The sequence below is a fragment of the Monodelphis domestica genome, chromosome 3 (genome assembly GCF_027887165.1).
Source record: "Monodelphis domestica isolate mMonDom1 chromosome 3, mMonDom1.pri, whole genome shotgun sequence".
Classification (NCBI taxonomy): Eukaryota; Metazoa; Chordata; class Mammalia; order Didelphimorphia; family Didelphidae; genus Monodelphis; species Monodelphis domestica.
Genome location: NC_077229.1, coordinates 291,487,584 through 291,503,366, shown reverse-complemented (window position 1 = coordinate 291,503,366; position 15,783 = coordinate 291,487,584). Strand labels below are relative to the sequence as shown.

The following is a 15,783-nucleotide window of genomic DNA, read 5'->3' as shown; positions in this document are numbered from 1 at the left end:
ATTTCTAGGATATTTTCCAGATTTAGATCTATAGATTCAATGTCCTAGCCTTATAAGAACAGGTGTTGCAGTTATTGGTATTTATTAGATTTAGAAACTTACCTTCTGACCATACCAATTAATTTATGAAACCAACTTGCTTCTTCAAATTAGTACACAAATGATTGGATAGGAAAATACTCTGTGGGGATTAGAAGAGCTGTAATAGGTATATTTAATTCAGAAACATTCATTGTCTCATCATTAAGTGGAAAAATTGAGGAAAAAATGTTTTAAATTAGTGTTGAACCATTTTAATAAGTGGAATGTGTTGCATTGGAATTAATGGAGCAGAGGGAGTCAGAGAGAATTTTACTATTTATTTATTTGTCCTTAATATAAATCAACAATAAGTCATTTTTTCTTTCCAGTATGTGGTGTTGTAAATGAATTTTTCTGGAAGCAAATGTACTGATAATTTCAACTAAGTAAAATTCTCTTACTGTAATTTTAATGTTCCTACTGTATGTTATAGATTTGCTGTTCACATTTTGTTGAATTAGCAGATGTGAAATATCAGAGCTGGATGAGGGGACATGACAGAGGAGAGACTCTAAAGGAACACTCTAATGCAAATACTAACAACATGACAATGGGTTCGAATCAAGAACACATGTGATACCCAGTGTGATACCACGCGTCGGCTATGGGGGGTGGGGGGGAGGAAAAGAAAATGATCTTTGTCTTTAATGAATAATGCTTGGAAATAATCAAATAAGATATTATTAAAAAAAAAAAGAAATATCAGAGCTGGATATTCTACCTTAGTTAAGTTTCAGGTTAAGTTAAGCTATGATGACCATTTAAGTTCAGAGGATAACTTAATCATTGGTAAAATGGATTGGATTAATCAATGGTTTAAAAAAAGTGCCCATACAAATTAGTAAAAAGTATGAATTGCAAATTTTTAAAATGTCATTTTATTACCATTACATGTTGCACCTTTTCTTTGTAACAGATTACCTCAGTTTGAAGTCCTGATTTAATGAATAGATAATGGATTTACAATTAGCATAGCCATAGCTTACAAAAGTACTTGCAAATGCACATTATGAAAGACTTGTACTAGTCACAAAGAATGAAAGAATGCTAGACTTGGAATTGAGCTTAGAAATTAGCCACCTTAACACCCTCATTTTACAGATAGGGAAATCAAGGCCCAGGGAGATAAAGTGACTTGCCTGTGGTCACAAAGCTAGGGAGTAGCAGAACCAGGTCTGACTCAGTGCTCAGTGTGCTAGTAAATGACCTCTCTCTCACACCCTTAATTAAAGTAACCATTCTCCCTCTACTCATTTGTTTTTCATTTGCTAAGCAATGTTTTCCCCCCATAAAATCTCTCTCTCTCCATATATATGTATATATGTACATATATGTGTGTATGCATGTATGTATGTATAAAATCCATATTCATGAGAAATAGCATAGTAAAGCTATTAGAGTCTTTGGAGTCAAGGGGCTGTCTTCAAATTTAGACTGTATCATTCTGAGTTTCGGTGTCCTTGTCAATAAAATGAGGAGTTTGGACAATATAATTTTTAAGGTTCCTTTCAGATCTAAAGCCATCAAACCATGAAATTTTATGTCACTACGTGAGTATATGTACTTTACTATGGATCATCAAAAATGATGAGAAAATCATTTGTAGATAATTTGGAAATGTACAGAATTGATATATGTTACCTGGACATATGTATATAATTTTGCAAATTGCTAAATTCAAAATAAAGCAGGTAGGTGGCACAATGGACAGGGCACTGGACCTAAGTCAGGAAGACTTGATCTTTGACATTCCCTAGCTATGTGACCCTGGGCAAGTCATTTATTCCTGTTTGCCTCGGTTTCCTCATCTATAAAACAAGTTAGAGAAGGAAATGGCAAACCACCCTAGTATCTTTGCCAAGAAAACCCCAAATGAAGTCATAAAGAGCTGGACATGAGTGAACTGCAAAGGAGAAGAAAATCTCATATTCATGGTTACTTCTCATGAAAGAACATTAAGCAGATTATTGATTACTATTCCTTAAGATTACTTTTTGTTTATTTTCACTTCTTTTAATTTGTTGTTTTTCAGTCATGTCTACTCTTCATGACCCCATTTGGGGTTTTCTTGGCAAAGATACTGGGGTGGTTTGCCATTTCCCTCTCCAGGTCATTTCACAGATAAAGAAACTGAGGCAAACAGTGTTAAGTGACTTGCTCAGGGTCACACAGCTAAGAATATCTGAGGTCATATTTGAACTTAGGTCTTCTTGTCTCCCAATCAGTTATTCTATCCACTGTGTTGCCTAGCTGCCCAAAGAATAGATTAATTTTAAAATTTTGGAGCAAATTTAATTGCATGTAATACCATTTTTCAAACTCTTTGTTTTGCACAGGTTAAGTTAGGGAATAAGTTTGGGGAAGGGGTAGCTCATCATGGTTATTAAAAGCTGAGGGATGAGTAAGGAAAATCTAGATTCAAGTTCTGCCTCTGGTACTGATTGTATGACTGGCAAAGTGGCAAAGTCACTGACTTTCTCAGTGCTCCAGGCAACATTGTAAAACTATAAATTGCAGAGTAGGTGCCAACTTATACTGTTACAGTCTCCTTATCCAGAAGTTCTTTGTACAAAAAAACAAAAAACAAAAAACAAAAAACAAAAAAACAGTGTTTTCTGTCTCAAAAAAGAAAAAAGTGAAGTTTACCTTGAAAACTGTGCGAATAAATGGAGAAGCAGAGGGCAGATAATATCACAGGATGAAGTGAGGAATAGTATATTCTCTGCCCCCCTCCTCCTGGATAGTCCCAGAAATGACATTCTTAAAAATAAATATCATTTTCCTTTTCATTTTAACTATCAGAAAACTTAGGAACTAAATTCACTCCTTGGCTGTGGAAATCTACTCTTTTCTCAGGTGTCTGGGTGGTAGCTTATTCTTCCTTTGGGATTATAGATTCAGAGCTAGATGGGACCATCTTTCCAATATCCCTCATTTTATACATATAGGACAAATGAGGTTTTAAGTGTTTAAGTGAGCTGACAAAAGTTAGGGTTCTATGAGGCCTGGAGCAATTACTATTTAATATTATCCCAAACTCAAAGATATAATCTCTATATAGAGAAAAGAATACTCATTCTGGAGTCAAAGGATGATGGCTCAAATCCAAACCCTGACACCTATTTGCCTGCCTGACAATAGACTAACCAGTCCTTTACTCTCTTTGTGTCTCAGTTTCTGTATTTGAAAAATGAAGAAGTTGGTCTATATGGTTTCTAAAGTCCCCTCTAGCTCTATGATCCTGTGAAATGCTATATTCTAAATTCCAAGGATGAGAATAAATGAGATTTGAGTTGGAAGAGGTCCAGTATAATGGAAACATTAAAAGGAAAAAGTTAAAAATAGCTCAGAAAATGGTAACAATGGAAAGGATGAGATTTGAGGCATAAAAATTGAACAACAATAGTAAAGTTTAAGAAAATAAAGTATGCCTTTGGGTAAATCCTCAGCATCAAATTTACACATTTATCATATATTATGGGAATGAAATAACCTTTTTTGGCCTGTTGTTTATCATTTCAGTCATGTCCAACACTTTGTGACCCCTTTGGGGTTTTTCCTGGCAAAGATAATGGAGTAATTTGCCATTTCCTTCTCCAGCTCATTTTATAGATGAGAAAACTGAGGCAAATAGGGTTAAGTGACTTTCCCAGAGGCACACACCTAGTGTCTGAGGTTGCATTTGAATTTAGGTCTTCTGACTTCAGACCTGGCACTCTACCACTCACTGTGCCACCTAGTTGCCTGTTTTTTTTTTTCCCTGTAACAATTTCCAAAATTAGAGGAGTTAAATAAATGCCCTCCCATGTAGGCCTCTTCTGATGCCTCATTGTATCATAGAGGTGACCCTGGAGTCTGTGAGGCTATCCCACAAATTCTACATATGTATTCCAAGATGGAAAGATTTTTAGAACTCCAGTCAAAGACTATGCAATTATCACTTGAAGACCCAGCCCAGAGAGATTAATAACTAGATAACTAGTCACTGAATGATAAGTAGTCAATCACAGTAACTCAGATCATTTACTAAGGGATGGAGGGAATGTGATTTTAATGGTAGAAAAAGTACCCCTACCAATAAAATCATGTTTTTTTGGCAGACTGAAGGACATTAGATTCAGGATTGCATTTTGGGGTTCTTAAGTAATATAAGGATTAAAACTATTGACTAGAGCCAAGCAGAGCAATTTATACTTGAATACATCCTATTACAGGGTCTATGTTTAATTTTGAAAAAAGGCCTTAGATATCATCTCATTAACCAACTAACCAATCAATCAATAGGTAAGACTTTACTAAACACCTACGAATGTAATGGACACTATTACCTAAGGACCAGCCTAAATCATAGATCAACTTTCTTGTTACACAATGAAGACCAAAGGGTCAGAGGATTTCAGTGATATATCCAAGGTCACATAGTTAAGTGGTCAAGCCATTTTGACCCCCTCCCCTTCTGTTTTCAAATCTAATGCTATTTGAATAATTTGAATATTATATTATTGAATATTTGATATATTGATTTTGATTTGAAATATTGATATATATTCAATATGCTATATTGAATATTTAAATAATATAGCACAAAACTATTGTTTTATGCTATCTTACTTATCCCTAGTGGTTTAGTATAAAACACACAAAAATGTATTTTTATAAACATTTTATAAACATCTTGACATTTAGTCACATGTAAAAATGTTTATAAAAAATGGAAGGGGTTCTTACATACACAGGGAGGAACACCATTCATGTAAAAGCAGTCAGAGTCTTCCAATACTTAAGAAAATACTCAATAAAAATATTATAAACCAACTCATCAAGGCAGTTTGGTAGCACAGAGGACCAGTCATAGAGAGTTGGAAGGATTTGAGTTTAAATCTAGCCTTAGATTCTTCCTGGCTATGTGACCCAGGGCAAGTCATTTTACCCCAATTGCCTATATCCCTTGTAGATCTTCTGCTTTTAGAACTGATACTAAGCAGAGGTAAAGGTTAAAAAAATAAATAAATGAACCAACTCATCTACTGTACTTCTGAATCAAACCGAAAGTCTTATGGTTTAACAGAAATATGTTGCAATTTCATAACCTTCTTTTTAATGCCTCCCACTGAGTAAAGGGAAACTGTCAGGGTTGTGCTTTTCCCCTGACTACAAAGAGTTCCAAATGAAATATGTAAAAGGGTGCTGATACAGGAGAGGCTCTGACAAGTTAACATACTGAGGATTAGACATTAAAAACAAACAAACAATAATGTAGTTTCCAAAGGAGTTTGGTATGTATGTGTAAATATTCTAAACCATAATTACTTCCTATACAGTGATAGCAAGCCCCACCTCTAATACAGTACAGTGTGCTCATTCATCAATCCCTCAGGCTGCCGAGTTGTATTCCCTGTTAGGTTTTACCCTCTTACCAACTCTTGACATTTAGTCACATGTAAAGTTTCCACCACCAGTTCCTTAACAATGGTACAAGAATTGGGTGCCATTCTGATAGCAATTTTCAGAATTTTAAACATGAAGTAGAATCCAGGGGGAAGATATTAGACAGGGTGACTTGGAAACATTCAAAATCCCAGTTTTCCTGTTCCAAGGCATCCTATGGGCAGCACTCATTTATCAGCATGTCTTTTTTCTTTACCTACCCAAGTAGTCAAACTGGCATTTTGTTTGGCATTGCTAGTTTTCCCTTGCTCAGTCTTCTTTAAGAACATCAGTATTCCAGTTCAAGGTGTCCTGTGTTAAGCTCATACAATGTGGGCCAGAGACACTCCCTACATTTCCAAAACTTGGTAATGCTGACACATCTCTCATTCCTAATGTTTAAATTAGTTTGGCAGAAAACCCCTCTGGCAAAAAGAGGGACACTGCCATAAGCGACATTAGTAAGACAAGAATCATATTCTCGCTCTTTCTCTAGATCTGTCTCAGTCTCTGTCTCTCTCCAATTAGCCACAAAATTTAGAGCTAAATTCATAGGCAAATTGTCGAAATCTGTTCTCCTCAGGTGTCTGATTGTAGATACTTCTTCCTAATGGATTATCCATTTAGAGCTGAAAGGAAATCCTCTCCTTTTATAAATGAATTAAAATGCTTAAAAGCAGAACATAGACTTTGCCAAAGTCACACATTTAAAGTAACAGCTAACATTCAAACCCAGGTCCCTAGACTTTTAAACAAGATAAGTTTTACTGGGCAGAACTTAGATTGCGGTTCTTAATCACCCAGTCTTACTTTGTATTCTATAAGCAGCCTTTAGTCCTTTTTGAAGTAGAGTGGCAATAAATCTTGAGATAAGAACTAACTACACCCTTGGTATGCGGGAACAATACCTCAATAGCCTCAGAGTTGGCCTAAGGGCCGATACTATGCTAATAAAGACTAAGTCATCAAACCGTGGGCTTAGTATTAGGGTTTGAAGACAAACCCTTTATTTCAATTAGTCACAAAGTGACACCAAAGATCATTAGAACCCGGGTCTGAGATAATCTAGAAACATTTTGCAATCACTTTTAGCACAGACGGTCAGGACTGAGAAATAATATTCAGGTCACAGTAATGTTTAGATATTCCTTCCACAACAGGGGTCCGACTAATTTTTCCAAGTACACTTTAAGAGATCTAGAAGAGGAACATTCTTACCCAGTCTTATTTGTAACTTCGTGTTAACCTCAGAACGTTTTTAGAAGACCCTCAGAAACCAAAAGGGGAAGCGTAGTGACGAAGAAAGCAGAACACCGAGTCAGGCCAGTCACAAAAGTCACAGGCACGTTCGAGATCCTGCTAAGTCCTTCAAGGACCCTGTGTCTACCCTTTTCTCCTATGGTCCCCCACTTCACTGGCTTTCTAGGACTATTTTAAGCCAGACAGAGACCTCTTCGAGGGTATGGGGCGGGGGGGGGGGTCGGTTCTTGCGGTGAGTGGGGAGCAGTTCAGCAGCTCTGGCCATACCTCTCTAGCTGCTTCTGGCAAGCCGAGCCACTTTAATTCTCACTTTAATGAGCCAGTCAATTAATTTCCTTTCCACCTCAGTCGCGCGGAGCCTGAGCAGCACGGTGAAAGCCGGGGCTGCCCAGTAAAATGAGCAACCCTCCCCAACCCCCGCACCCTTTCATACCCTTTAAAATAAACAGCCACCAAGGGAAGCCAGAGATTCTGTCGGTACCCGGTGCCAGACATGGCTAAAGCGAGCGTAGGCTTCCCTGTAGGGACAATCCCAAGGCCGGGGCGGTGTGCACATAGGGGGCAAGAGTGAGACCCCAGCAAGCAGAGTCTTGTAGGATTCCAGAGTCGCGGGTCCCTAAACCTTGCAGGACTTTCCCGGTCAGCGCCGGTGCACTTTGCACGCCCTATGACTGGTTCCCCCGGCGTCCAGGTAAGACGACTGAAACTAAGGAGTCAGGGGCCCAAGCTGGTCCTGCCCTCCCCTGCCTCCCTGAGCCCCTCAGTTCTCTAACCCTCAACTCCAGTCTCCCAGCCCAGCCCAACTCTGGTCACTGCAGACGGCTCTTGCCAGCGTGGCAAGCCCGGGTGTTTGCCCAGACCTCAGGAGGTACGCAGACACCAGTGGCGGGGCCGAGGGAGCCTGCCAGCGGGGGCCGTCGGGTTCCGCGCTCCGGAGCTCCCCGGGAAGCAATTCGCAACTTCTTGCCCCGCTCAGCTCCCTGGCAGGCGCGCCCCGTCGCCAATCCCTTTGCGCTGCACCCGGAGGCTGAGGGAGAAGGATGAGGCTCCGGGGGGTACGGAGTTGGGGAGAGGGCACGAGGGGGGTACCCGCCGGGCTTTCAATGCACTTGACTCACCTGCTCCTCTGCTGCTGCCTTCGCTCTCCCTCCGCTGACAGCTGGGGGCTTTGTTTTCTCCACCCACCCAGTGCCCGCCTAGACGCTCCGCCCCTGCCTCCCCACGTGACCCGTTGCTGCTGCCACAGCCGTAGCCGTAGCCACAGCCACTGCCACCGGGCGGGTCCTCCCCACCCTCCCCTGCAAAGGGCTAAGCCCAGCAATACCCCTTCCAGGCAGATCTGGGTGCGGAAGGTCGCTGCCCAGCGGGGCTCTCCTGTGCGCGCATGATACAGGGTGCTGTGGGAAGGGCGTGGGGTGGGTGGAAAAATGAGTGGGCGCGGCGCGGGAGCTACTAGTCAGGGTCTATGCAATCTAGGCAGAAGCCAGCTCGTTGTTCAGGGTCCGAGGTGATGTGCCAGACCACCAGGGAGTGCGAAGGGAAGAAAGGTTCATTTCTGGAACTTGGGATATTAGTCTCAGCTGGAGGAGGGGACCAGCACGGGAACTGGAGCTGAGGAGGTGCCCTGCGGGAGGGGCTGGGAGAGGGGGAGATGAATAGATACCTAACCCTTAGCCTAAGGAATGCCACGCTTTGAATTTAGGAAGTGGACACTAAGACATGGAACGCTACAGTGTAATTCATGGGCTTATTTTATGGTAGATGCTTGCTGTAATAATCATGTTATGCTGCTTACATAATAACGAAATAGTATTGTCCTGATGATTAAAATCGGTAATCTCTACTGAGGAATAATAATAATTAACAATAATAATAAGATGAAGTGTTTTAATGAGGCTTCTGTATATGCTTACTATTGCTATTTGTATTTGGTTTCTGTTTTGAAAATTGAATACAAATTGGAGAAACCCTGAACCAGACTAATTTGTCAATAGAGATAAGCCCATGTTTTTTTTTTATTTTTTTAAAATTAATAGTGAAGGAAGGGTTTATTTTTTAAGGCTCTACCTCTGTATGACGCTTGCTTGCTTTCTTTAATGTCTAAGTTTTACAAAGATTTCTTTATGCTCTGACCTCTTGATACTCTTGTCTTCATATAGTCTGGTACTATGTTGGGAGTACTGGCTCTCAAGTCAGAGAACCTGTGTTCAAAACCTTCCTCTACCCCTTCTTGTGGGAAAGTCAATAAACTTATTTCCTTGGGGAAAGTCAATAAACTTATTTTAGCCTCCTTGTCCTCATCTGCAAAACGAGAGAGTTGGACTAGATGAAATGAGAAGTTACTGTGCTAAATCTTAGATCCTTTGGCACTTAAGGGTGTATAACCTCTTACAGTTATTTAACTTCTGTAGTTACTATCTTGTCCGAGAGACAGTCTGGCTAGATGGTTAACCATGGGTTGAAGTCCCATGGATGGGTGATCCTGGGCAAATCAGTTATCCTCTCAGTGTCCCAGGCAACTCACTAAAGCTATTATGATCTAAGAAATTTCTGATGTGCATCTCTATAGGAGTCAGACATCACACCCAGAATTCCTTGCACCTTGAAATCACAGTTTCTCTATCTTACTAAAACAAAATAAAAATCTTGTCTCCAAGCTAAACTAAAAACTCTCCAAGTCAAAGAACCTCTGGAATATCATTTCTTTTAGAAAAATATGCAAAGCAAATCACCTTCATAAGGACAGCTGAGGGATGACATAGAGATCTGGGCCTGGAGTTCAGAAGTTTTTGTGGTTGTTCAGTCTTTTCAGTTGTGTCCTATTCTTTGTGATCTTATTTCTTGGCCAAGATACTGGAGTGGTATACCATTTCCTTCTCAAACTCATTTTACAGTTGAGAAACTGAAGCAAACAAGGTTAAGTGACTTGCCCAGGATCACAGAGCTAGTAAATGTCTGAGGACAGATTTAAACCCAGGAAGATGAATCTTCCTGACTGTAGTCCCAGCACTCTATCCACTGCTCCACCTAGGTGCCCTGGAGTTGGGAACACCCAAGTTCAAATCTGTCCTCAGACAGCTGTGTCTCACCCAGGGCAAATCACTTCTGTTTGCCTCCATTCCCTCAACTGTAAAATGAAGATGATAATAATAATAATAATAATAATAATAATAATAATAATAACATCCATCTCGGGATGCTCTTAGGATCAAATAAGATAGAAGTGCTTAGCTTAGCATAGTGCATATTTCTTTTTTTTTTCTCATACTTTCCTTTCTCATACTCCCTCAATTCATAGGATCATAGGTTTAGAACTTGAAGGGCCCTTGGAAATCATTTAGTTTTCAATCTCATCATTTACAGATGACCAAATTGAGACCAACAGAGATTAAATGGCTTACCTAAAGTCACACAGTTTTTTACTGCAAATTCTGGTTATATCTACTGCACCACACTCTTTTGTATACATATATAGATATGTAGATGTATATGAAATCTATTTAAAAGGAGAAAAAACAACTACCTTGAAAAGGAGGAGTCCTTTCCCCAAAACAGCTTGTAGCCTGAGCTGATCAAAGTGAGGAAGGGTATCCAAGAAGGCAGCCAGCACTGGCAAACTGATTATATGTATATGTATGCCTCAGCTCTTTTTTTTTTTTTCCAAGAAATGGCTAGATGCTAATTTCTATGCCTCAGTGACTCATTCGAGCTGCCTGGTCCCCAAAGTTGGCAAACTGGGATGTTCTTCCCACTCATATCTCAGACATAACTACTTAATTTCTTCCTCCCCTATCATAAAATCCAGGACACAGTAAGTCTTTGGTAGACATTAAATGAATTAATATAATACAGAAGAAATCTTGCAAATTAGAGTTCTTTTTTATTTCCAAAAGAACTTCAAATCTCGATATATCACACAATTCTTTGAAATTGGCATGAAAGCAGCCTGTAGTTCTTAAGTGTCCATCTGTACATCTGGGAGATAATCTATTTTAACATCTGAGTGGGTAAATGGGTGAATGGTAAGGTGTGGCACATTTTCTTTGGCATTATTGAAGATCTTTAGATAATTTTCTTTATAGCTTAAATTAATGTATATTTTGATAATAGATTTAGGGGTTTTCTTGTGAGGGGAAGAGCTTCTAGTTCATTTTCTGGATTTCCTTCCTTTTCCTATTCCTTAAAAGTAGCCTTTCCCCAAGTTTCTATAATTGGTTTTATGATCTTCTTGTATTACACCTTTTTTCTTTATACCCAATTCTACAAATTCATCTCTTACCTCTACATCTTTGGAATGAAGATCCAAATCAGTATCTCTAGCTTTAGTCATCTTCTTGAGTTTCAGGTGTATATTTTCAAACCCTTGCTGAGTTTTCCTCAAGAACTCATGAAAGCTGTAAATTCTTATTTCTTTACTGCAGGTAGGTAATTCAGTAGATGACACAGAGCTTGATAAATAGTTTTTGAATGAATAGAATTTTACTGGTAGTAAATATGAATGATATTTGCATGTAGATATCAATGCAGTAAATATTAATGATCAAGATTTTTTGAAGAAAGCATTGATAACCTTATTTTGGCATCAAATACTGACAAATTTTATTCAAAGATAATTTATTTTCCCAATTACATGTAATAATAACTTTCATGTAATAATATTTTCATGTAATAATATGTAATAATATTTCATGTAATAACATGTAATGGTATATTTTCTGAAATTATAAGATCCATATTGTCTCTCTCCTTATCTTCTTTCTCCTCTCATAGATGGTAAGCAATTTGGTCTGGGCTATATATGTGTTATTATGCAAAATAAACTTCCATATTGGTCACTGTTGTAAGAGAATACTTCTATAAAACCAAAACCCCAGAATAAAATTGTAAATAAACTAATGTGAAAGATAGATCTGCCTCTAATAGTTCTTTCTCTGGAGGTGGATAGCATTCTTTGTCATAAATTCTTCAGAATTGTTCCAAATAATTTTATTGCTGAGGTAGATAAGTCTTTCACAGTTGATCATCATAAAATTTGTTACTGTATACAATGTTCCCCTGGTTCTGCTTATTTCACTCTGCATCAGATTCATGTAGATCTTTCCAGCTTGTTCTGACATCAACCTGCTTATTATTTCTTTTCTAAATGCTGACAATTGAACTGATAACAGGAAAAGGATGTTTATATCAAACAAATTTTCATTTAATTCAATTCAGCACATACTTTTAAAATGTCTGTTGTTTGCTCAAGGCATAGAGCTTAGCAATGGAAATGACAGAGTTGGCCTTCAAAGAGCTGTGAATCACAAGGAGATAGAGTGATGTACATAGACACTTAAAATATTGGATTTGATAGGTTCATAGAAGTCCAGGTATGCTTCTCTAGAAGAAAAAAGGAGGGAGAACTTGCTTTTTTTTTTTGATGGTGAATCTTTTATTTGTTTAATTTTTATTTGGTCATTTCCAAACATTATTCATTGGAAACAAAGATCATTTTCTTTTCTCCCCCCCCCCCACCTCTCCCATAACCCACGCGCAATTCCACTGGTTCTTGATTCAAACCCATTTCCATGTTGTTGGTATTTGCATTAGAGTGTTCATTTAGAGTCTCTCCTCAGTCGTATCCCCTCCACCCCTGTAGTCAAGCAGTTGTTTTTCATCGGTGTTTTTACTCCCACAGTTTATCTTCTGCTTGTGGATAGTGTTTTTTAGATCCCTGCAGATTGTTCAGGGACACTGCATTGCCACTAATGGAGAAGTCCATCACCTTCAATTGTACCACAATGTATCAGTCTCTGTGTACAATGTTTTCCTGGTTCTGTGCTCCTTTCGCTCTGCATCACTTCCTGGAGGTTGTTTCAGTCTCAGTGGAATTCCTCCACTTTATTATTCCTTTTAGCACAATAGAGAACTTGCTTTTATAAGGGAAGACTCATGAAGAAAGTGATACCTAACCTGGGCCTTGAAGGGAGAGAAGGATTTGAATAGACAGAAATGGAGAAGTCATATGGCTAGTCATAGGATTTTAGCCAAATCCTTCTTGATTTTTGGCATTGATAAATAGTAGAGTGTCTTGAAGAAGATGCCAAAGGGCCTTGAGATCATTACACATTAGTCTTTTTAATATCTGATCTCTTTGATATTTCTATTAATATAATTTGAGAAAATTATTTCTGTTGCCTTGATTTTTTGACTCTTCCAAGCTAAAATAACTAAATCTCCATGATTTTTTAAAGAAGTGAGACAGTCTCGACAGTTGCCTTGGGGACAGTGACTAGAATGGCAAAGAGTATCCAGTTTATGCCTAAGGAAGGAAGGAAGGAAAGGAAGGAAGGAAGGAAGGAAGGAAGGAAGGAAGGAAGGAAGGAAGGAAGGAAGGAAGGAAGGAAGGAAAGAAGGAAGGAAGGAAGAAAGTTAAGTCTTGAAAAGAATAGATGTAGGAATGAAAATGTGATAGCTTTTCTCAGGTAGTTGGAGGACTGTCATGTGGAAGAAAAAATAGACTTGTTCTGCTTGGCCCCAGAAGACAGAACAAAGAGCATTGGGTACCTGCTGCAAAGACACAAATTCGAGTTTGAAGTCAGGAAAAATGACATAACAATTAGAGTTCTTCCAAAATGGAATGGGCTGCCCTGGGAGCAGTAGTTCTTTTTCATAGGAGGTCTTTAAACAAAGGCTGGATGACCATTTGTTGGGGACAAACAAAGGAATTGTTGTTTAGGTATAGCAGTTGAATTTCACAGCCTCTCATGTTCATTCTAAGTCAGATTGTGTGGTTCTATGCCCATGTTAGTGCCCATGATAGTGTTCACAGGAGGCTCACATTGAATGACATTGCTTATGTCTGTAAATCACTGTTATGTGTCAATAGAGGCCTTGCTAACAACCTATTCTTCATCAACACTATTAGGTCATTGCACGAAAGAAACTTCATATAATGCTTTCACCATAGATTCTAGTTCTGTTCTTGCAACAGAAGAAACACATGCTTTTCTCCCAAATGAAATGTCAGTTTAAAGTTGAACCAGCTGTATTTTTTTTTAAGTTGAATTGCCACATGCCTAAAATGACCTTCCAGATATTTTTTCGGCATGGCAACAGCAATGTTACAAATCAGAGACTGACTGAAGTTTTACCTGCAATAAATGAAAAAGGGAAGCCATTCCAGCAAATCATGGAACACTTTCAAAACTATGCCTTTTTATTTCTGTCTTTTATATTTCTGAGTAGCAAATAAAAATAATCTCTCTGTGACAAATGAAGAAAGCGGTACCTGGCAGATGCCAGGATTTGCTCTGATGTTATTTTGTTAATTGACTCTCAGAACTAAGGACAAAGAATTGTTATAGGCTGAGAATCAGTTGGGTGCAGGGAAGAGCCAGATAGAAGTTCATCTTATTGTCTCAGTTGTGGTGACGACTTTCTAACAGTCTCAAAATTTTGTGGGTTTTTTTTTCAGTTTGTTTTATAGAATTTGCTGAATGCCTACTTGGAGTCATTATAGTGTATAGGTGATCCTGAATTCTGAGAAGCAATGCCCATGAAACCTACACACCTATACATCTTACTAGGTAGGAAAAGATTTCAGGCAGGACCTGGTTGAAGGAAAGCTTGGCAGGAGGGCTTCATTCTGTGGCTGACCCTGTACTGTTTAATATTTTTATCAATGATTTGGATAAAAGTACAGAGGTCATGCCCAAAAAGATCTTGACAGGTCATTAGAAAACTGGGCTAAATCTGGTGAGATGAAATTCAATAGAATTAAATATAAAGGCATATTCTTGGGCCAAAAATCAATTGTGACTCAAAAGTGTCCCTAAATCATGTACATGGTGTCCGAGTAACAATTTACCTAGAGTATGAGAAGCTCATCACTACAATGTCTACGTGATAATGAGTTGATTTTTTTATAACAACCAATTTTTCTATCTGCGTTGGTAGAGAGATACCCTTGATGACATCACAAATTCTTGAAATATTGAAGTTTGTTTCATTGGATTGAAAAGATACTCTGTTCTTAATGTTATCTGGACTTATATCTACTAGGTCTATTCTTGAGGGATTCTTTTTACCCCAATCACTTCTGAAATATTTTGGTTTGTGTTTCCATCTTTTCAAAATGTATTCTCGTTGATAGATCCCGAGACCAAAACCCTTTTCCCTTTTCCCCTTCCCTGCAGAGACCAATAATCTGTCTCTACCACCCACCCCCAGCACTGTCCAAACTGTGAGACAAAACCCTAGTAAAACCTGGCAAAATATTAAGATTTTCCTGTCAGACCTAGACAAATGGCCTCCCCTATCACTTACCATCAAGCCTGAGAACTTCCCACACCTAGAGACTGAGGTTCCCAACCCCCTTAGGGCTATCCAATCATCTGGATACATGTACCCCAACTTTGCCCAGTAGAGACAATCTAGGTTCCTTTATCCCAGACCACTACCCTAAAAAATATTGCCCCCTTCTCCATCCAGGTGAAAACCCCTTAGCCATTTATTGGTTGCTGGCTCCCCCCTTGTTCTTTCTCCTCCCACTTCCTTTCCCACAATAAAGCCTTGCTGCCTTACTCAATCTCTGTCTCATTTGCCTGGGATCAGACCTTCTGTCAGTCAGGTCTGACACTCGTGTGTGTGTGTGTGTGTGTGTGTGTGTGTGTGTGTGTGTGTGTGTGTGTAATTATATGCACACACACACACAAACATATGAGATCTATCTATATATTGGTTTAAAAGGTAATTGTGGGGGCAGCTGGGTAGCTCAGTGGATTGAGAGCCAGGTCTAGAGACAGGAGGTCCCAAGTTCAAATCTGGCCTCAGACACTTCCCAGCTGTGTGACCCTGGGCAAGTCACTTGACCTTCATTGCCTAGCTCTTACCACTCTTCTGCTGTTTTGGAACCAATACACAGTATTGATTCCAAGATGGAAGGTAAGGGTTTAAAAAAAAAAAGGTAATTGTCCTATATAAGTTGACAATGCATCTCACATTCAGAAGCTCTTTTTTTCCCCATGAAATACA

General features: G+C 39.0%; 1 protein-coding gene across 1 annotated transcript in view; it reads right to left on the bottom strand.

Annotated features, from left to right (window-relative positions):
• MAPRE2 (microtubule associated protein RP/EB family member 2) overlaps positions 1-7,965 on the bottom strand; it is a 199,917-nt gene extending 191,952 nt beyond the window's left edge. Inside the window, exon 1 of the mRNA XM_007487153.3 lies at positions 7,887-7,965. The gene's annotated coding sequence lies outside the window, so the exon portion shown is untranslated. The remainder of the gene's footprint in view (positions 1-7,886) is intronic.
• Positions 7,966-15,783: the final 7,818 nt, after the last annotated feature.